Raw genomic sequence first — 24,672 nt, 5'->3', positions numbered from 1 at the left:
GCCCAGTTTTTAATTGAGTTATTTGTTTATTTCTTGTTGATTTAATTTCCCTATAGATTCTGGACATTAATCCCTTCTCAGAGGCATAGTTTGCAAGTGTTTTCTTCCATTTTTGTAAGCTGTCTGTGGACTTTGTTGATGGTTTATTTTGCTGTGCAGGAGTACTTTAGTTTACTTAAATCCCATTTGTCTATTTTTGTTTTTGTTGCATTTGTTTTATGACCTTCATCATAAATTCTTTGCCTAGGCCAATGTTCTGAAGAGTTATTTCCAGGTTTTCTTCTAGTATTTTTATATTTTTTAATTTTATATTTAAGTCTTTAATCCATCTTGAGCTAATTTTTATACATGGTTAGATTTAGGGGTTCAGTTTAATTCTTCTTTATATGTTTAGTCAGTTTACTGAGCACCATTTATTGAGTAAGTGTCCTTTCCCAATTGTTTATTTTTGTCAACTTTGTCAAAGATTAATTGGGTGCAGGTGTGTGGTTTTATTTCTGCATTGTCTATTTGGTTCCATTGATCTATGTATCTATTTTCGAACTAGTTCTGCACTGTTTTGGTTATATATTCTTGTGGTATAGTGTGAAGTCAGGCAGTGTGATGCTTTTGGCTTTGTTATTTTTGCTTAGGATTGCTTTGGTTATTTGGCTCTTGTTTGTTCCATTATGAATTTTAGTATATTTTAACATTTCTTTGAACAATGTGTTTGGTAATTTTACAGGAATTTTGTTGATTACTTTGGACAGTATAGTTATTTTTTAAATACTGATTTTACCTATCCATGAGCATGGGATGTTTTCTATTTGTTTGTATTATCTACAATTTCTTTCATCAGCATTTTCTAGTTCACCTTGTAGAGATCTTTCATCTCCTTGGTTAAATGTATTCCTAAGGTATTTTTTTTTTTTGTGGCAGTTGTAAGTAAAATTGAGTTCTTGATTTGATTATCTGCTTGAGCATTGTTGTTATATAGAAATGCAACTGATTTTTGCACATTAATTTTGTACTCTGAAACTTTATACTAAAGTAATTGATCAGGTCTGAGAGTCCACTGGAGGAATCATTAGTGTTTTCTAGGTATAGGATCATATTGTCAGAGAACAGGGATAATTTGATCATACATTTTGGCTGTTCCCCACACAGATCTCATCTTGAATTCCCAGGTGTTGTGGGAGGGACTCACTGGGAGGTAACTGAGTCATGAGAGCAAGCCTTTCCCATGCTGTTCTTGTGATAGTGAATGAGTTTCATGAGAGCTGATGATTTAAAAAAACAGGAGTTTCCCTGTACAAGCTCTATTCTCTCTCTGCCACCATGTGAGATGTGACTTTCACCTTCTGCCAGGAGTGTGAGGCCTTTAGTCATGTGGAACTATAAGTGCATTAAACCTCTGTCTTTTATAAATTGATCAGTCTTGGGTATGTCTTTATCAGCAGTGTGACATGGACTAATATATTTGACTTCCTCTTTTTCTATTTGCATGAGTTCTATTTCTTTTTCTTGACTGATTGTTCCGGCTACAACTTCCAATACTTTATTAAATAGGAGTGGAGAAAGAGGAAATACTGTTCCTGAAATAGTTCTTAAGGGAAATTCTCTCAACTGTTGTTCATTCAGTATGATGTTAGCCATTGGTTAGTCATTTATAGCTCTTATTTATTTTGAGATGTATTCCTTTGATGCTTAGTTGATTGAGAGTTTTTATCATGAAGGTATATTTTATGAAATGCCTTTTACACATCCAATGAGATAATCATATAGTTTATGTTTTTAATTGTTAATGTGGTGAATTACATTCATTGACTTGCATATATTGAGTCATCCTTGTATCCCAAGAATAAAACTCACTTGGTCATGATGAATCATATTTTTGATGTGTTACTAGATTCAGTTTGCAAGTGTTTTGTGGAATATTTTTGCATCTATGTTGATCAGGAATATTGGCCTGTAGTTTTCTCTTTTGTATGTATGTGTATCCTTGCCAAATTTTGGTATCAGGTTAATACTGGTTTAACAGAATGAGTTAGGAAGAAACACCTTCTCCTTGATTTTAGAGATATATTCAATAAGATTAGTACTAGCTCTGCTTTGTACATCTGGTAGAATGTGGCTGTGAATTTGTCTGGTCCTTGGCTTATTGTGGTTGGTGGATTATTTATTACTGATTCAAGTTTGTAACTTGCTATTGTTCTATTCAGAGTTTCAATTTCTTCCTGGTTCATTCTTGGAAGACTGTGTGTTTCCAGGAATCTACACATTTCCTCTAAGGTTCCTAGTTTGTATGCATAGAGATGTAGTTAGTGGTCTTTGAGTATTTTATTTGTGTGGTATCAGTTGTAATGTCACCTTTCTCATTTCTGACTGTTCTTATTTGAATCTTTTCTTTTTTCTTAGTTAATCCAGCTAGCTATCCATTACCTTATTTATCCTTTCAAATAATTAACTTCTTCTTTCATTAATCCTTTGTATGATTTTTAAATCTCAGTTTCATTTATTTCTTCTGTGATCTTTGCTGTTTCATTTTTCTGCTAGCTTTGGGTTTGATTTGTTCTTGTTTTTGTACTTTTGTAAGTTGCAATGTTAGGTTGTAAATTTGAAACCTTTCTATCATTTTGATGTTGGCATTTAGCATTATTGCTTTCATCTTAGCACAGCTTTTGCTGTATCTCAAAGATTTTGGTATCTTGTGTCTCTGTTTTCATTTGTTTCAAAAAAATTTTGATTCTTTTCTTAACTTTGTTAATTACCTAAAAGTCTTTCAGGAGTAGGTCAATAAGGAGCAGGTTATTTAACATCCATGTACTTGTGTGGTTTTGAGAGTTTCTCTTGGTAGTTAATTCAAATTATACTCCACTTTTGTCTGACAAAATACTTGATATAATTTTTATTCTTTTGAATTTATTGAGACTGGATTTATTACCAAGCATGTGCTCAATTTTAGAAAATGTCCCATGTACAGATGAGAAAAAAGAGTATTTTCCAGTTGTTGGATGGATGTTTTGTGCATTTTGTCAATAGTCCAATTTATGTCCAGATTTTCTTGTTGATTATCTGCCTTGATGACCTAGAAATGTAAGTGGGATGCTGAAGTCCTCAACTATTACTGTATTGTTGTCTATCTCTTTTCTTAGGTGTAGTTCTTTTGTTGTTGTTGTTGTTGTTGTTGTTTTCAATTTGTGTGCACTGATATTGTGTGTGCATACATCTAGGACAGTTAAATCTTCCTGTTGAATTGAAACCTTTATCAGTATATAATTTTCTCCTTTTTTTTTTTTTTCTATTGTTGCCGGTGCAAAGTCTGTTACGTATGATACAAAAACAGTATCCCTCACTCTTTTTATGTTTTCCATTTGTGTGACATTACTTTCTTCAATTTTTTGAAACTGTGGGCATCAATATGCATGAAATGGGTCTCTTGAAGGCAAAAGATGGTGGTTAAGTATTTTTAATCCAATTTGCCAATCTATGTCTTTTAAATAGAAAAATCAGACCATTTCAGTTCAAGGTTAATATTCGTACGTGGAATTTTGTTCCTGTGATAGTGCTGTTAGCTAGTTGTTTTGTCATCTCAGTTGTGTAGTGGATTTACAGGATCTGTGAACTTTGTACTTACAAATGCTTTTATTATAGGAAGTACTGTACTTTCATTTCACTGTTTATGACTCCTTTGAGCATTTCTTGTAGTGGTGGTCTGGTGGTGACAAATTTCCTTACTCTTTGCTTGTCTGGGAATGACTTTATTTCCCCTTTATTTATAAAGCTTAGTTTGGCAGAAAATAAAAGTCTTGGCTGGCATTTTTTTTTTTTTTCTTCAAGAGGGCTAAAAATAAGCCCCCAATCTCTTCTGACCTCTGAAATTTCTGCTGAAAAGTCTGCTGTTACTCAGATGAGATTTCCTTCATAGGTAATTTGTATCTTTTCCTTTGCTATCTTAAGTTTTTATTTGTGTGTGTATAGACTTTGAATAGTCTGATGACTATTTACCTTGGTTATGGTCATCTTATACTGTATCTTGCAGGTGGTTGTCTGCATTTCTTATATCTGGGTATCTATCTTTCTAGGAAGATTAGGAAAATTTTTCAGAATTATTATTCCCTCAATTATGTTTTCCATGTTGCTGGCTTTTTCTTCTCTCTCAGAAATGCCAGTAAGTCATGGGTTCAGTTGTTTTACATAATCCCACATCTCTTGAAGGCTTTGTTCCTTTTAATTCTATTTTTCTTTATTTTTGTCTGACTGGATTAATTTGAAAAACTAATCCTCAATCTCTTAAATTGCTTCTTCTGCTTGGTCTATTCTATTGCTCATGATTCCACTCTTATTTTGAAATTTCTTTAGTGATATTCCAGAAGTTCTATTCTTTGAAACATAGCTATCTTCTCTTTCATATCCTGAATTGTGTGTGTTTGTGTGTGAGTGTTGCTTCTTATTTTTAGAAATGCTATCATTTGGATGCAATTTAAAAATATATATATTTTGTTTCTTGAGGGTATGACCATGATTATATTGAGTATGGTTGTTTGGATTCATTTCTGGGTTCTTTCAGGGGTTAATCCACTGTACATTTGATCCAACAAATTATGTCTTGCTGGGCTGAGGGTGCAGAGGTCTCAGTAATCCTATCACGTGAACTAGCACTAAGCCATTCTAGCAGCAGGTTTTTTATTTAGTGTTGAATTTGAGGCTCCAGTTCAGTAAATGACATTCAAAAGTAAGAACCACTGTGTCCTCCAGTAGGTTGATTAAGTGTGGAAGTATACATCCTGACTAGGGGTGGAATTTAAAGGGAGATTGTTTTGGGATGTACTGAGGTTTCAGAGAAGGGGCAGGAGGGTGCACTAGCTCGTCACCCTGAGCAGGAAAAAATGCAATCCTCTTCCCCGTCATGCTGGTACTGCAGGACTTATGACCTTCAGTTCATATGTTTTTTGTGCTTTGGATCCTGGCTACAGTGTGGCTGTGGACCATAAATATACCTCTCTGGTGGCTACCACCAAAATAGGCTCAGCAAAGACTGTCTTCTCTCAGCCCTCAGTAGACAACTCTATGGTTTGTTTGTCCTCTTTTGCTGTGTTGGGAGGGGAAGTAGGGCCCCACTCTTTTTCTAAGTCCAAGCTGTACATCTTCAGTTTCAGGAGGAGTGGAGCCACCACAAAAAACGTGGAAAGCACTTTCTCCAGGTACAAATATGATGACCCTCACTGGGGAGAACTACTGCTTCATCTTTAGCAACGAAGCGGGCAAGGCGGAGTACTGACCCTCTCTCCACATCTGTTCTTGGCTGTCAGTACCTCCCTGTTCAGCAATTGGTGCCAAGTCCATGTTTCTTTTGTCCCAAGATGAGCTTTATGGAGCTGCACTTTTCTTTCCCTTAAGGGCAACCCAAACCTAGGTTTAGATGTTCAGGGGCCCTACAGGTCACCAGGGACCTACCAAACTACTTTGCTTGCTAAAGTCAGAGAGAGTTGTGTGGGTAGGTATGTTTGCGGGGAAACTGAGGGTGCAGTGACTCAAGGGTGGAGGTTCCCTGGGGAGGACAGTGAACTACCACAGATGTGCAACTAGTATGGTGCCTGCCATCTCAGTTCATGTAAAAGGAGAGTGCAGGCTCAGCAGCAAGCCGGCCACCTGGTTCTCTGTCTCCAGCAAGTTCCCATATTGCCACTGACAGTGTTTCCTTAGGTCCTGGGGGTGGAGGGTCTCTCTAACAGTTTCACAGTTAGCAGGTTGTTGCAGGGGTCAACAAAACAGAGAAGCTCTCTCACTTACCCTTTCTGTGTGGCTGTGATTACCTCAGGAGTCAATCTCTACCAGACTCTCTCTGCTTTTGTTTTCTTCATCCCAGCTAATTCCCAAGGGCACTCTAACAATTCCTGGTTCTTTCCCTTAGTTTTCCATTAGGAAAATGTCCATTCATCAGTAACTTTGATCCTTGTTCTGAGCAGAACTGGTATCTGATGTTCCTAGTCAGCCATCTTGAAAATCCCCTAAATATTTTATTACTTAACCTAGTACTTTAGTAGATGTGAAGAAAGTATCACTAGTGCATATTAAATACCATACTTTAAAGTAGAAAATTCACAGCAAAAAAATTACACATTCTGTGACTCACAGGTAATGTTCCACATTTTCTACCCAAGTTATTTTTCAAGGTATTTAAATGTGTGTCAATCGGCCCTGTACTTGTGCTTTTAAACTTCATCGGTCTCTTTAGTCAAAAGTTCAAGGAATTAGGAAACTAAACAGAAATTAAAACAAAGAACAAGAATGTGATGCATTTAACTAATGTTTCCCCAGTGATTGCAAGTCTACACATGTGGATCACCTCTCTTCACCATATATGTGTGAATGGACCGATCACATAAAAATCAACATTGCATGGTCTTTCTTGTACATCATAGTTTTCATAATCCTGATTTTTAATTTTGTACTGTCTAATCTAGCAAAACCTTTGGAGGCATTGTTAAATTGTTTGGGTTCTTACTGTCTCAGATGGTAAAGCAACATGCTCTACTTATTACCAAGAAGACTCCACAGGACGTTTTATCTGCCTTCAATGGTTCCTGAAGCTTTTGTCTTCCATTCAGAATGGGGGATAAAATCATGTAAACAATTTACTTCATTCTTTACTTAACTGATGGAAAGGAGTGCTTGACTGTCAATTCTGTGATTACTTCAATGACCAGACTTTGTTCAAACCTCCAGATAAATTTGGTTGTATTCCAGTTCAAGCCATCTCTTTATTTTACTGCCAAAGAGTTTACAGTTTAATGGCAATATCAGACAAGTGGTTTCTTCTTTATGATTTGTTTATCAAAAAGACTGAAATAATACAAACATCTCCGCCTACATTCTGAAAGCCCAGAACAATACATCCTAGAACTGGACATCGTGAATCACTACAGAGATCCACTGTACTTTAGTAGCTTGATTAAAACGATGAATTGCTGCAGGTTCAATACAGAAAATCAAAAGGAGGAACTCAATTATCTCATCAGAGATGCCCCGGCAATCTTTGTAAAGATCAGAAAACCCTTCCTATTCTACAGTTACTGAGTACACTCCATTTGAGGTCACTGCTCTTTACGTTTTATGAAACTGGACTTCCAGGGTATACGAAACTTCCTCTGGATGCTGATCACAGGAGGTTCCAACACACAGAAATGACTCACCTTCTGTTAGAAGTCCATTAGCAGAATAGTAGTTGAATAGCTATACTTACAAACTATAATATATGTAAAATATACTGTAAAATGTTCTTTTAATTGGATTTCTGTGAGTCTCTGGTCCCAGGCTTTGGATCCATGATACTCCTTAAAAAAATGCATGTAATTGTAGAGGTGGAGCTTTATGTTATCAACAAATTAGGGAGACTTTCCCAGAATCCAAGTGTGGAAGACTTCAACAATTAATAGTGTTTAATATAGTTCACTGCTTATACAAGAAGATATGAACAGTCCATCATCAAACCTTATGCCATCCAGCTAAAATAATAAACCTCTACAGGCAATGAACAGGAGTAGCTTGATCCCCAGTAGCATTTATAGTAGTCTAGTAATTGGAAATATTATTATTTATGTCTCCATTCTAATCTACCTAACCCAGTATACACTACATTATTGAAATCTGGCTTTAAACATGGGCCTAGACAGGGCCATGGGCCTACTCTAAGGAGGCATTTACTATCATAATTCTTTATGTTGTTGATCATAATCAGAGATTATGTTGAGGTCATAGTCAAGCTTCACCAAGGACAGAATGAGGAAAGAGCCAATTGCCAAGGGACTCTGGCTACCTGAAACTCTTTAGATCTAATCATCACAGCCTGGAGTAGATAATGCATATCTCAGCTTATGTCAACGAAGTTGGCCCATGTTTATTTAACAAATATTTAGGGGAACCTACTCATGCCGAGTTACCATTCTAGGCAGTTAGGTCACCTTTGTCAAGAACGAAAAAATGAAAACACTGCAACTGTGAAATTTACATTCTAGTAGTTGGGAGGGGAAGAAAGATTATCTATTAGGCGAAGTAGTTCATATATTAGGAAGTGGTTAGTGCTATGAACATAAAGAAAAAAAAACATAGAATACTCTTCAGAACAGTTTGAAGGATTTTTACAATCAAATCCTTCCAAAAGGCTCCCATCACAGAAGCAGAAACACTGTCAGCTGAAGGATACAGTAAAATGACAGCAATAGATTACTCACTCTTGGCCATGGTTTCAGAGATGCAGAAGTAAACAGAGACAGTTTAGAATATCACAGAAGGTGAAGCCCTGCTTTATTAAATTCTGATCCAGCCTCAGAATCTGGGAGGTAAAGTCCTTAACAAAGTGCAACATGAGAGCACATTTCAGTCTCTTCAATAAGTAGAGCACATCTCACATGGATGCCTGTAAACTACTCATAAGCTAAGGCCTGTTCCAGTGTCCTCCAGTGTACTTGGGGATAACTCTGATTCAGTGCTAAGACCAAGGACAGTTCTACAAGACATAAAGGGCTACTATGATCCCAATCTTCAAAAGACCATGAGATACGGACACTTCACCTGTGCCCTTCCCAAACTGTCAATATTATTCTAATAGCTTGGTATTTATTCTATCCAAGATATTGGTTGGCACCAAACCTGTTTTGATGCAAAAAATTCTTGATAACTTCCAGTAATATATAAACACTTTATATGTATACATATATATATGTACACACACACACACACACACACACACACACACACACACACACATTAACTATCACCCAGTGGGTAAATATTGTTAGAAATAACATCTGTAACATCTGTCATTCTTCACAACAGATGTACCATAAACAACATTGTTACAAATGAAGGACCTATAACCCTATCACTGAGGTGATCCTCTTATTCTAACACCTCTACACACACTTAATACATATTTTTTCCTGCTTTAGAAGTATCCTGTTACATTACAGCTCTTTACAACTAGAATGGGCAAAAGAAGCGGTGAAATGAGCTGCACAATATCATAGGGCCAACTTCAGCCATTAGCATGGTAAGATTACGGTCCAGATGTTTGTTATGCTCTAGATATTAAAGTTCATCTCTTTTCAAAATAATGCTCCAGAAGAAGAAAGAAGAGGGAACTTGAGAAGAAAAGTGTATCAATTGTTCAACATGCCATTTTCTCATCACCCCAAACATGACTTAACTAGCAGATTAACATTCAAGCTATAAAGAACATTTTTTATTACAGGCAATTGACCTAGATTTCTGAGCCAGAGTTACGAGTAATTAAAAGCTCAAGTTTCGACACCAGACCTGAGTAAGATAGCCTGGCATTGCCACTTAATAGCTTGCAACTTCAGTCAAATTTTGTGATTTTTCACAGTTTCAGATTCTTCACGTGTCAAGTGACAGATGAGCAGCACTTATGTCATATGTTCTTTCTAAGAAATAAAAGGAATAATAGTCTAAATGTGCTAAGTGCTGTGTCTGATACTAAGTTGAGACAAAAATATAAATAAAACAAATGCAACTAGATAAATTACTGCCTTGATTTTCAGACTCCTGAGATTGAACCCTTGTTTTGGTGCTTTATTTTCTGGTGTAAGTTTTTGGTTTGACAAATCATTATATTATTCTTTTTGATTCTTAAAATTGGGCATCGTCCATAGCTGTTAAATTTTATAATTCCTTTGCATTTTGAAATTTCCTGTATACTTGGATAAAATCAAGCATATTTCACTGAGGTCAGATGCCAAAAGCCTGAGCATATGAATCACTAGTAATTCTGTGTCCGACATCTAGGCTAGTTACCTACTGGGCCTTAGAACTCCAGTGTTTAAGCAATTTCCATGATATCATAGTGTAAGTATTTTAAGTTTGAACAATTTTCTAGTATAGAAACAAAACTGTTTCTAAATTTTGATTGATTTTAGACTAGTTCATTCAAATAGTTTCTTAGTCTGTTTGGGCTGCTGTAACAAATCACCAAAATTGTGTTGCTTATAGACAACAAATATTTATTTCTTACTGTTTCGAAGGCTGGCAAGTCAAAGATCCAGGTATTAACAGATTCTTGCAGATTCTGCTGAGGGTTTGTTTTCTGGTTCACAGATGGAGCCTTCTAGTGATGTCCTTCCATTGTGGAAGGGGCAAGGCAGTTCCCTGGGGTCTCTTTTAAAGGACACTAATTCCATTTATAATGGAATTGTAATGACCTAATCACCTCCTAAAGGCCCCACCTCCTAATATTGTCTACTACTACTGGTGATAAAGTTTCAACACGTGATCCCAAAAGGCAAACATTCAGATAATAACAAGTAATACTTACTGAGGAACTACCATGTAAAGGAGGAATTGTTCTATGTACTGTTAAGAATTGTCAAAATGAACCTACTTTACTTTAAATTGCTTAATGAATTCAGTGGGTAACATGAGACATACCCATCATTTTGATATTCAAGAAAGAATGTGAGAATAGTGCATACGCAAAGTGTGACAGCAGTAAAAGGAAGGGTAACAATGATACTGGCAGAAACTTGTAAAAGGACTTTAGAAGAAGCAGTCCAATGATGTAGGCTTCTAATTATTGAGAAATCAAGATCAGAGAAAAGGGAAAATGGAAAGAGTATAATAAAAAACACATGGAATGAGAAAAATGACCAGTTTTCTAGTAGTTAATAGTGCTGGGAGATTTGGCAATCTGGAGTCAGATTATGATAATACTTCTGATGTCATTAAAAGAGATAATCATCAATATATATGTGAGACATAAAATGTAAGGCTAGACTTGTAGGATAACAATGTCCCTGAAAGAACAGAAAGGAATGAATGAGGGAAGGAGAAAAAAATGGAGAAAATAAAGAAAAATAACATTTTGGGGGTTTGTCACGAGATGAATTCATTTTCACTTTATTTTGGCTACTGGTTTATCCAGCGTAATTTCTCAAGTGTTTAAAAATGCACTAAGAGTGTATGAGTATGGAAATAGCTTCATTTATTTAGTTGCTTGATATAGAAAGGCATTATTGTTTATAACATCAAGCAACTCTACATATGTCACTCTTTTTTTGTTTTATTTTGATTTATTTTGAAAAAATTTTCTTGCATTTCTCTCCTGTGCTTTGGCATACATAACTGATTGATTAGATTATTTCTTATATAATGAAGGTGATTAGATGATATTGCATATATTATATGAATTGATTATATTTTATAAAATAAAGGAGAACATATATATTGTATATTGTATTATATAATTTTATATAATAAAGACTATATTTTAAGGGCATATTTGGATAGCTTATAAAGCAAAGAAAGTCTGATTCAGGGATACACAAAGTTACCTTGTTAAGAATAATTCTAATTTACACTTCCACCAACAGTGTAAAAGTGTTGCTATTTCTCCACAGCCTCACCAGCATCTATCGTTTCCTGATATTTTAATAATCACCATTCTGACTGGCATGAGATAGCAACTCATTGTGGTTTTGATTTGCATTTCTCTAATCACCAGTGATTTTGAGCTTTTTCTTATATGCTTGTTGGCTGCATAAACGTCTTCTTTTGAGAACTGTTTGTTCATATCCTTTGAACTCCAAACCATAAAAACCCTAGAAGAAAACCTAGGCAATACCATTTAGGACATTGGAATGGGCAAATATTTCATGATTAAAACATCAAAACCAATTGCAACAAAAGCCAAAATTGACAAATGGGATCTAATTTAACTGAAGAGCTTCTTCACAGCATAAGAAACTAGCATCAGAGTGAACAGGCAACCTAGAGAATGGGAGAAAATTTTTGCAATCTACCCATCTGACAAAGGTCTAATATCCAGATTCTATAAGAAACTTAAACAAATTTACAAGAAAAAAACAAACAACCTTGTCAAAAAGTGGGCAAAGGATATAAAACTATTGTAGAAGACAGTGTGGCGATTCCTCAAGGATCTAGAACCAGAAATACCATTTGATCCTGCAATCCCATTACTGGGTACATACCCAAAGGCACATGTATGTTTACTGCAGCACTATTCACAATACCAAAGACTTGGAACCAACTCAAATGCCCATCAGTGATAGACTGGATACAGAAAAAGTGGCACATATATACCATGGAATACTATGCAGCCATAAAAAAGAATGAGATTATGTCCTTTGTAGGGACATGGATGAAGCTGGAAGCCATTATTCTCAGCAAACTAACACAGGAACAGAAAACCAAACACCAAATGTGCTCATTCATAAGTGGGAGCTGAAAGACGAGAACACATGGACACAGCGAAAAGAACAACATACACCAGGACACAGGGAGGGGAACAACACAGAGGGTGGGGTCCAAGGGGAGGGGAGAGCATTAGGATAAAAACCTAATGCATGTGGGGCTTAAAACCTAGATGAGGGGTTGATAAGTGCAGCAAACCACCATGGCACATATACACCTATGTAACAAACCTGCACATTCTGCACATGTATTCTGGAACTTAAAGTAAAATAAAATAACAATTCTAGTTTATGTTAAATAAAGAACACTTAGCTTTCTCTAATAATTTATAATCAACAAGAAAAAAAACATCATAACACATTTAATCCTTTCCCCAGGAGAGAGAATAGATAAGCCAGGTGTTAAAAAGAATCATGCCAGATTAAACTCAAGTTTCATCTGGTTCTGCACTAGTGGAGGAGATATAATCTCATAAACAAAAAGCAATTACAACCATGTAATATGAGGATAGCTACAGAGAAAAATCTCTGATAAAACTGTTTTTCAAGAGTAGACTAGAAAGAAATTCATTAGTTACCCTATACATTCTAGATCATCCTTTATCATTCTGATAAAATTGTTTTCCAAGAGTAGACCAGAAAGAAATTCATTAAATAGTTACTCTATACATTCTAGAATCATCCATTTCCATTACCTTGCATGAAATTTAATATACATGATTAAGTAAGTTTGCAGTTAAAATTTTCCAGCAGAGTTTACAAAATAGAAATCTGTGGATATAGTGTGGCCAGCAGAAATTTTTTGTTTGGCCCACAACATTGTTTTTTAAAAACATGAATTTTAATTTAAAAAAAGAAAAACATACGACTTCTGAGAAATCATTCACCCTCAGATTTGCAGGGGTCTCCACCTGGTCTCATCACTTATAATTGTTACCTTCCATAGTCTGTGTAAGACTTTGACTTAATGATTCATGTGTTGTATATATTTATAATTTGTTTGGTTATTGTTAGAAAGGAAAAGCCTGATTATATTTTTACATATTCTCCAAAATACTGTCCCTCAAATGCAAACCTCGTAAATGCACAGCACATATTGTGGCATTATGTGACATGTCAACAGCAACTTTTCTACAATTTGCTAACGAGTAACGGGATTTAACTCGTAGGTAAAGTAAGCAACTCCCTAGAGAGCATGAAGTGAGAAGGATCAAAGTGCTTGTAATAAATTTAATGCCAATGCAATTTTTTGTAGCATCCAGTTAGAATTTTGGTAACTCCAAGTGTACTTTCTTTTTTATAAGCTTTGTCTTGCCCAATTAGCTTTCAGTGGTGCTTGAAATTCCCACTAGAAATGCCTTATGTTGATCTGTCCATTTTAATCAAGCTAAATACTACCTGGGAGGAAGATATATTAGCTATCACTTAGGCACAAATTAGTGTCTGAACCTATTACTGCACATTTTCAACCAGCAAAAAGAGGACCTCAGGGCAGTGGTTCTTGAAATCATTCAAATGACAGACCATAGAGAGGCATGATACACTTGGTGGTATGCTTAATTCATTACTCTTAAAACAATTAAATACATGTGGATGTGCTAAATGAGATGTCTTATTATACTGCAGTCTAATACCATAGAATAATTCATAGATTCAAATAATTTAATAGAAGAAAACCTGACTATAAACATCTTATTCATATCCAATTTTACCAACTGTTATTTCATCTGTGGAACATTTCTTGTTTCTTGCAGGGACACTCTACTATTGACCTGAAGAACAGGCAATAAATAAATAAATAAATATTTGTGGGGGTGCTGATTGTCTTCTAAAGAAAGTACTCAATTCTAAGAAGCTATTTATTGTAAGTCAGGTCATTATCTTAGCAAAAATTTGTCAGGAAACAAAGAAAATGTGACTTCACTGAAGTACACAGTGGCTGCAAGACACATACAAATTTCTGAAATATGAAAAGATGTTTATAATAAATCTGAAAATGGAGTTCCCATTGACGAGCTCCAATTAATTACCCTGGTTCGGTAAGGAACAAAGTGGAGTAGGCGGTATTGTTTCAGTGTCTTGGGGTTATAGCAGTTCAGAACTACAGTTCTATGTGAAAATTAATTTCAGTGCCCTATAGTGTTGTATGCAATGTAGTAACTTTTCTTACGTGCATCAAAACTGGTATTAGCTAAAAATCATGCTTGAGAAAAATGTGAAAATAAATACTCCAATCATTTTCCATACATTTTAATTCTCTTATGGAATCCCAGGTGAAAAGACTGGAATATATAAATTAGGAAAGGATCATGGATATTGAGGAAAAAATCTTTATTTCTGATTTAGATTCTAGGTAACATTAGTTTAACGGTGCAATTATTTATCGTTATCATTATTTTATTACTATTTTTACCTTATAATTGGCAAATAACGCTAGATAAGGGATAAAAAAAGGATTTCTCAAAAATTAGCATTATGTGACCTTCAGGGTATTTTTATAACCCAGGCAGTCAAACATTCAGCAGATACTTGGACATTTGTCTAGGTACCTCAAAACTGTTCACCAAGTAGGTTAAGTGCTATTATTCAAGATAAAGTGCAAGTTCAATCAGTAAATGCCCAAAATGCTTTGGCAAAAGCATTTTGCCGAAGTAAGAATTTCATAAATCTTACTGGACTTCTTTCATAAAAGAGCAAGCACTAAGATGTCACAATTTTTCCTGTGAGTCACTGAACATTTTTTTTAAAAGAACATTGGAAGATTATAAAGAGGAAGAAAAGTAAGGTTACTCAATTGTTTAATGATAATCAAAATGAAATTATTTAAACGGTGAGAGAATATTAACACCTAATTCATCAAATGAATAGAAAGAAAAGAAAAGTAGCTTGGAAATCATAATTCAGGTTACTTTTATATAACTGCATGGTCTAAAAAAATAGACTTTTTGTTCCTGAAAATTTATATCTATAAAATGGAAATAATACTTTGTTGTGAATTCAGGGAAGAATTCCATATACATGTAGAGTTTACTTATTTATACATATACATATATAATACTATTGTCTATTTAATTGAAATGAAAAAAATCAAAGATATCACACACACATGCCCAAGTGCCTCTTCCCTCTCATTTTATTCTCTGTATATGCCTTATCCCCAATTACAGAAATTTAAATTGAATTTAAACTCATACATTAAAAGAATTGAAGAGATAGAAGAAAAAAAGGGAAGGAGAAAGGAATGGAGGAATGAAAGGAGGAAAGAAGGAAGTGAGGAGCATTAATAGAAAAAACTGGCAGTGACGAACATTAATAGAAAAAACTTTCATCCAGATTAATCAAATTGATTCCTACTATGTTAATCGATTCCCATTATGATAAAATCATAAAAAACTATGTACTGGACAATCAAAATAAAGCAGGTATGAGTAGAAATAAATGTACATTTTTCATACTTTTAAACATGTAATACTGTAATTACATAGAAATATGAATCTACATCAAGCAAACACTGGTTAAGATAAACAATGCAATTACATGGTGACTCATTTCATTCAACACAAACTCCTAATGGTACAAAAATAATTCACCATAAATTACAGAGTAGCTATATTTCACTTTCATGGTAATAATTTTAGGAATAACTAGATAGATTTTCATTCACCCAAAGCAGAGTTAGTGAAATGCAGATATTCTAGAATAAAACAGATCTTAAACTTTTAATTTCAGAAATCTTGTATTTCTTTTCTCTTTAATAGATTTCCTTGAAACAATCCTAGAAACAACCAAAATCCCTCTATTTAATTAAAACTTTTTAAAAACATATTAAACTCTATGAGACAGACCTACAGATATAGTGCAATGGAAAGCTGTTCACCTAGTAGGTTAAACTATATTATTCAAAATAAAGTGGAAATTCAATAATTCACATCTTAGCCCATCATTCACATACTAGCCACTCACTAACTACCTTGCCTTAGTTTTCCCATCTATATAATATGTTTATAGCCACTATACTTCAGAAGACAGAAAAAGGTAATAATTGACAGCTTCCTCAAAAGTTTCAAGAATCCATATTTAAATTTAAAATTTGAACCAAATATTGAGAGTGAGAAAACTACATTAAACTGACTTTTCCTTGATTTATTTTGCGTATTTTCATTCGATGTGATTATTGAGTAGATCTAGGAAGTACATAATGATGAAATAGAAAATAAAAGCTTAACAGATTTATATGAAATTTTTTATTATCAAACCTCAAATTTGTGATAAAATTAATTTATATAAAATGACAGCTATCACTGTATTGTTACATACAGTTTTGAATTGTCAAACATATTTCTGTAATAACATATCTCTTTGAAAATCTACTTGTATATTATAATTTTTCTACTTCTCTCTGATTTTTCATCTATCATCTCTCATACACTATATTATCTATTGCTGTATATCAAATCACCCCCAAAATAATAATCTAAAACAATAAATATTTATCTCACAGTTTCTCTAGATCAAGAACAAGTGGCTTAGCTGAGTGGTTTTGGCTAGGGTCTTTTATGAGATTTTAGTAACGATATCATTTGGACAGTTCACTTCCAAGATCACTCACTTACATGACTGGTGGCAAGAAACATCAGTTCTTATGAGACTCTTCATGGGCTGGTTGATAACTTCATGGGCATGGCAGATAACTTCCCCAAAGTTGAAGGATCCCAGAGAGAGCAAGGGAGGAGAAAGGCTCAGTACCTTTTATCACTAGTCTTCAAAGTAGTACACTGTCATTTTAGCTATAATTATTTGTCAGAAATATGTCATTAAATACAATCCACACCAAAGTGGAGGAAATTAGGCTTTATAACTTGAAAAGACAGGTATCCAAAATGTATGGACATATTTTAAAACCACATCTAACATCTATCAACCCATATCTAACCTATCTACCTACTTCCTTCTTGTATCTCTCTCACTCACCATCTGTCACTTTTTCTCTCGACCATCTCCCTTTCTCCCATCTACCATCCATTTAGCTTCCTCTCTCTCAAGGCAGAAAGAGAGAAAGAAATCATGTAACTGAGGGTTTTATGAAAAAGTATCTGAGAAATAAAATTATGAAACAGTTTCTGAACATTGGTGTTTACAACATGATTTGGGGGATCAGTGAAGTGAAATATTTAGGCACATGTTTAAAGAGGCGATCTCTGGTAATTTTGGTGCAAAAAAAAGAGATACTGTGACACGTATTATCTTCATGTGTCTTCCTGACAATCTTCCTGAGTGGGCACATCTGGCCTCTGGAGCTGGATGACATTACTTTTCTGTCTGTGTGAGAAAACAATTTCCCATGTACATCCAACAACAGGGTAAACTTATGCTTATGCCAAAAGGAAAAGTGATGCCCATTTATCAAATAACAAAACAAAAGAAGGGTCAAACATATGTTCAATCACTCAGACATTAACATAGAATGTGGTAAGACAGCAGAAGTTTGTGTAATTACAAAGGAGTTATTCATTAATTATCTGAAGCATGGAAATAGTGAGTGTAGCATACAGAGAAGCTGATGATAGTTGACCTCTAAGAGATAATAGTTGACCTCTGAATGAATGGAGAATGAGTGGTAAAGAAAAAAAAAAGGTACACATGCAAACAGAATAGCAAAAGTTTGGAGGAATGCATGTGTGTAAAATGTAGTGGTGATGAATGGTACGACTGGCACACAGAAAAATGAAGAAATGGCAGGATGTGGTGGCTCACGCTTGTAATCCCAGCACTTTGGGAGGCTGAAGTGGGTGGATCGCCTGAGGTTGGGAGTTTGAGACCAGCCTGACCAACAAGGAGAAACCCAGTCTCTACTAAAAATACAAAAAAATAGCTAGGCATAGTGGCACATGCCTGTAATCCCAGCTACTTGGGAGGCTGAGGCAAGAAGTGGTGGCTCACGCTTGTAATCCCAGCACTTTGGGAGGCTGAGGTGGGTGGATCGCCTGAGGTTGGGAGTTTGAGACCAGCCTGACCAACAAGGAGAAACCCAGTCTCTACTAAAAATACAAAAAAATAGCTAGGCATAGTGGCACATGCCTGTAATCCCAGCTACTTGGGAGGCTGAGGCAAGAAAATCGCTTGAATCTGGGAGGTGGAGGTTGTGGTGAGCCAAGATTGTGCCATCACACTCCAGCCTGGGCAACAAGAGCGAAACTACATCTAAAACAAAAAGTAAAATGAAGAAATATGTAATGAGTGATCCCAGATGTCTCCCAACACTCAGTCCTCACATCAGTCCTTGGAGGGGGGATACCTCCTTGAATACTGGTTATGAAGAATTTGGTCTTCTTCTGGTTTGTGTGTTACAGAAGAGACATATTACTTGTCATAGTTTCAATTCAAGAAAGTAGTTGGGAAAATAGATATTCAATGAAGTTAATGGATGTCACTTTGAAGTGCTGCAATACAGCATGTCCTGGTTTTTAAATTGTGGTTTATATATAATTTTGGCATTTAATACAGAGAATACATGCTAAATTCAACTAAAAACAAAATTATCAATGGTAATTTTTGCCTGAAAACTTCATATTATCTGCAACAAAGTTTCATCTTGTTTTAAGAAGGAAAAGCAACAAGGTGCCTGAGAGTTATGATGGGTGTATTTGAATGTGTATAAATTGTGTACTGTATTTGACTTCACTTCATCAAATTTATACTAAATATACACTTAATAAACATTTCCAATCACTATGGGTTTGGCATTTTTGTTACTTCTATTTTTTTCTTCTTGGGTGCAATAAAACGTTTCCTTTTATAGTAAAGGTATTTTATTCTTTTGAACTAGCTAGTCAAAACTTTTAGGAGATGAACAAAAGAGAATAGCTTGTGTTCCTTGTTCAAGGACGTATCACCAACCTAAATCAGCCTGTATCATTATTACAGTTACTCAGACAAACAAACATATTTCCTAATCTAGACCTATGGATATCAACTCTAGTTATACATTAGATTACACTGGAAGCTCTTAAAATCTACTCATCCTTGGGTTTTGTTCCCTGATCTACTGAATCATAATTTAAGGGAACAAATATAAACAATAAAAAGCATTCTCCAGGTGATCCTTATGTGTATACTATAACTGGAATCATTCATTGCTCTTTATCTTCCTCATATTCTCAATATGTGAAAGATCCACTCTATCTTACTTTCCTTGAATAGGACCCATAACGTCCTCTATTCTTCCCATCATAAGACTCCCAGATGTGTTTGAGCTTTAGGACCCGTTCTAGTGAACGCAGTACAGATTTGTAAGCTGTGGAACATGTTCAACTTCTAAGCAGCATTTGAGTGGCCTAGACTTCTTTTTAGAGGAATGGTCTCAGGTGTTTCTTAAGCTAGATAGTCATGTGATGCTGGGTATGCCACCATGGGCACAAGTATCAGAACTAGGTGTCATAACCAAAGCCAAGTCAGCCAACTGCAATACGGGAAACAGCTTTGAAGGCTTCCTTCTCAACATATCTTAACTGTAAAATAAATTTTCTTCAACTGGTTAGCTCAAGCATGTCTGTACTTCTTAAAACCCAAAACCCGAAAAAGGGTAATATAGTACCAAACACATTTCAATCAGTAATAATTGAACCTCTGCTAAACTTTATGAGCTATAATATTTCCTCTACTAAAAAATGTGATAGTATTTTATGACTTTTTCAAGGTGTAACTCTCATTCTCAGATGGCCTGGAACATATCTATGCATTCTAAATTATTTCTTCCCATAGTTCTAAGACTTTTGCTCTTTATTAATAGAAATATTGAACCTCTGGGATACTGAGTTTCATGCAACTGCTGCCTGCACTGACATTATATTATTTCTTTGGTTCTTAAAACATTGGAAGTATTTTGCCCTATGGGTTTTCTGTGTCTCTTTTAAGATTCCCTGCTTTGTCTCTACATTCTTTGTTTGAAGTATCAATTTAATTACTTATGACACCTTAGCTGAAAGTTCATCTGGTTTTGTTTCTCCAAATAGAGTGTCCAAAATACACGGAGAATAATTACTGTTTCCTATATGTTTTGTTCAATACTGTCTCCTGCTATTGTCATTTCTACTTTGAAACACTTCCCATATACGTTTTTCCCTTCATAGCAATTCCAAAAGCCATTCCTCCTATGTAAATATTAAGACTGAATAACAAAGAAACAGATATTATTATGACTAAAAGGTATTCATTCGTTGCAGTATGATTCACAATAGTTAAGATATGGAAACAATCTAAGTGTCCATCATCAGACAGATGGATAAAGACAATGTGGTATATATACACAATGGAATACTATTCAGCTGAAAAAGGGAGGAAATTCTGTCATTTGCACCAAGAGGGATGAAGCTAGAGTCTATTATGCTAAGAAGCCAGGCATAGAAAGACTACTATGGTAGGATCCCACTGACACATAGAATCTTAAGAAGTTGAACTCATAGAAGTAGAGGACAGAATGGAGATTACCAGGGTTATGGAAACACATGTGGTTGAGAAAAAAAATGTTGATAGAAGGGTAAAAAAGTTTCAGTTAGAAATGAGTAATAAGGTTTATTGATCTGTTGTGCAAAAAGATGACTGTGATAAATAATAATGCATTGCATATTTCAAAATTGTTTTAAAATGTAGATTTTAAATGTTTTCACTACAAAAAAAAGTATGTTAGGTGATAGACTTGCTAATTAGCTTCATTTAAAAATTCTACTATGTACACATATATCAAAGCATCACACTGTATCCCATAAATATATACAGTTATTTGTCAATTAAAATATTTTGGAAAGAAAAAAGTTAAATTAAAAATAAAGACAATAGGGAGCAGTTTTTTTTTTTAATAAGAAACAACTGGTACATGTTCTCACTCATAGGTGGGTGTTGAACAAGGAGAACACATGGACACAGGGAGGGGAGCACTATACACGGGGGTCTGTTGGGGGGGAGGGGGGATAGTGGGGGGTGGGGAGTTGGGGAGGGATAGCATGGGGAGAAATGCCAGATATAGGTGAAGGGGAGGGAGGCAGCAAATCATACCGCCATGAATGCACCTATGCAACAACCTTGCATGTTATTCACATGTACCCCAAAACCTAAAATGCAATAAAAAAAAAAAAAAAGAAACAACTGGTAAACATTTGTGTATGTACTTGTATATATTAAATTTGCATTTCACCACTTAATATAATTCCAAAAATTTAATAGGTATTTGATAATTTTAGTGTAATGGCTGACTGAATGAATGATTTATTTTCCACAGTGTTATTCTGAGATCTATTATTTTGATTTTAATATTTTCTAAATTTGTACTTGATTATTAGTCTGCAAGCTCTCAAAATAGATTTCTAGCTAGAGCCAATTTTACAATGAGCAATGTTTTTTTCTTCCTACTTGTACTTTGAATTCATGTAGAAGGCAACCGAATAATGAAGACAGTTTTTGAACTCTCAGGATCAAATTTCGTTGATCACAAACAAAACATTCTCTAAGCAGACACTCACTGGTCAACATGGAGCTCAGAAGTATGCAGCCTTTTGTACCAAACTACAGATTATGTGATTAATAAAAAAAAAAAAAAAATCAAATGAAATCCTTGGTTTCTGTTATTTAAATTACCTGGAATAAGCCGTTTACAACCTGGCACTTCCTTCACATTAATGGAGTTGGAAAGGTTTCCTAGACTGCTTGCCATTAGATCCCTCTTCACCATCTGCCCTACTGCAGTAGGGTAAAGCATATGTGATTTGCACTGAATAAATCTGGACTACAGCTTGCACTCCATCACATAGTTTCAATGAGCTTGTCCAAGTTAATTAGATTATATGCATTTAATTCCATAATTTATGAAATATGGAAGGTAACAATTTATATGCTATACAATTCAAAGGAGAACTTAGAATTTAACATAAAAAGATCCAGCCTATAAAAACTGTGAAAATACTATATAATGTTTTTATCACTTAGAATAATTCAGACAAGGATTTTGTCATTGGCAAACCATCAGGAACTTGCCATTTCTTTTAAGATCAGTGAGTAGAAATCATTTCCAAAAGCATAATATATTTTTTAAAAACTGCTTTTTGTTGTCTTTGTTCTTTTCTTGACATTTTAAATGTTCAATGACTTTTTGTTTTTAACTGAATGTGTTTGCATCATATACTATTGTATTCTAAATTTATAAATCACACTTTACAAATGGAGAATGTTATAGTCTTCAACATACATTCAGATGCCATATATATTTTGCTTTCATCAAATCACTATAATATAGTCATATAAGGTATCTAGTCCAAGCAATTTTAACTATAACAAAATGCTAACCATAATGATGTTCTTACATCACCATCAACAACCATAATTAAAGTATTCATTTGTCTCAAAGACGGTTCTAAACATTATATAAATATTAATTAATCCTCAAAATCCTGTAAGATATATAACTATCTCCATTACTTTCAGATGAGAATTGAAACACAGAAGGTAATTAACTTGCCTAAATTCATTATAAATCCTAAAAAAATCATTTTTACTTAACCAGGTCACAGTTTTATTTTAAGTGATAAGGGGATTCACCAAATACCTCACTGGGGTTGATGTGAGAAAAATATAAGGTGGCAGATACAAAAATAAAAATAATAAACTAATATATAATTCCAAATTTCACAGAAGAATAAGTTGTCATTCAAAGGTGTTAGGGGATTTCTCCAGAGACAATGTGAGTAATTAATGACGGAGCCAAAAAAGAGAGTCTGGGTTAAGTATAATCTCCACATCACCATGTATGCTCTCTGGTAAAGAGGCAGAAAACTGAAATAGCCTTCCCTTTGGCTGAATATCCAACAATCTTATGTAAGAATCAATTTTTTTTCTCAGAAAGAATTTGTACAAAATTGTGGCTTTTTGCTTTTTTTTATAACATTTTAGTAAAATTATGTAATATATTTTTGCATGCAAATATTTAGTAGCTAAAACCCTGTAAAATTTTGAGAAAATACGTTATAATTTTCACATTACTTTTTAAGAATGTATGCCACCATCATTGGGAATGAATAAGTGACAATTCATGAATGACTGAAATAAATCTGTTGGGCATTTGACATAGTCCCTTTTAAATCAGTTTTAGTTTTAATCTTTCTTTTAACGCTTCTTCAGTAGAGCCATTTTAGAACACTAAATATATACATTTAGCTCAAACACAACTTCTAGAAGAAACAGAAGACTGGTGATAATGATAATATCATTTTGAAGATGATGGCATCACATTGTGTATGTGTGTATAAGCTTAAGAGAGACAGAGACAGAGACTCCTTGTTTCCCTTTCTCTTAAGGGAGAAAGAAAAAAAATACTTGAGATTACCTAACACAACTAGCATTTGTATAAATATAGACACAGGATTTAAAAGAACCCCAACCTTCATTTTGAAAATGCCTACAATAGTAGGAAACAATGGCCTTTCAACAGTTTATGAAAATAATTATTTTATTGGAACTCTGTGTTCAGTGTTCATATTTTAATAGTTATAAAGAAATTACCATGTTCCTAAAGGAAGGTAAAATTATTAAGAGTAAATATAAACATACAGCATAGATTATCTTGGACACAGTTTTCTCTCATTTATCAAAATACACATCTTCATAATTATAGTTGTACATACTCTTTAGATACTAAAACCTGTAAAAGTATTTTTATAGGGACTGGTGGTGAAAACATGGAACATCATTTTCATTTTACTTCTCACTAGGTTTAGTAACTACCTATAAGGTGTAGCTAAGCCTTCATTTTTTAGATTTTACATATCTACTGATTCCTCTAGACTCCATCTCATGGGAAAGAAGACCTATGAAGTTGTCTAATGAGAATCTAAAAGTTTATTAAAATACTAAGCATCATAAAAAAGACCCGAGTTTATCTCACTTTATTTACAAATGGATATTTGGAGACTATTAGGTAATGAAAATGTATTTGTTATTCATTAGAAGAAAATTATTTTAAAAGAAGCTTATCTTTTATGTTTTAAATTGCACAAATTTGATTAAATACAATTTTGCGGACCACTAACTGCACAAATAACAAAAAATTACTTTCATATTTGCAAAGAAAACACTGATAGTTGTAAAACAATTAAAACAAACAAATCACCAAATTAAAGAAGGAACACAACTTTCGTTTAACTGACTTAAAAATACTTATTAATGGTTGTGATATCAATGAATTCTTGGCCATGGAGAATAGAAGGATAAATCACATAATTTTTGTTCTCCAAACTATAATTCAGCAGAAATTACTGTATTATATTTATGATTATGATCAATGTTAAAAGAGAGAGATAACATCTTTTTAGGGTATCCAGATAGAAAGTGAATTAATTTTTTTAATTTGATGGTCAGGAAGTTTCATAGAGGGTAAAATTTCATCAGCGATGCAATGACAAGCACTAAACCAAGACCAAGA

At 34.3% G+C, this 24,672-nt stretch overlaps 1 protein-coding gene across 2 annotated transcripts in view; it reads right to left on the bottom strand.

Annotated features, from left to right (window-relative positions):
* The window catches only part of NCAM2 (neural cell adhesion molecule 2), a 532,134-nt gene that overhangs the window by 260,489 nt on the left and 246,973 nt on the right, over positions 1 to 24,672 (bottom strand). The gene's annotated exons all lie outside the window — the stretch shown is intronic.

Source organism: Aotus nancymaae, unplaced genomic scaffold (genome assembly GCF_030222135.1).
Source record: "Aotus nancymaae isolate 86718 unplaced genomic scaffold, 86718_ANA_hifiasm-v0.15.2.pri h1tg000022l_1, whole genome shotgun sequence".
Lineage (NCBI taxonomy): Eukaryota > Metazoa > Chordata > Mammalia > Primates > Aotidae > Aotus > Aotus nancymaae.
Note: the sequence above shows the minus strand (reverse complement) of the source record. Positions and strands in the feature narration are given on the sequence as shown.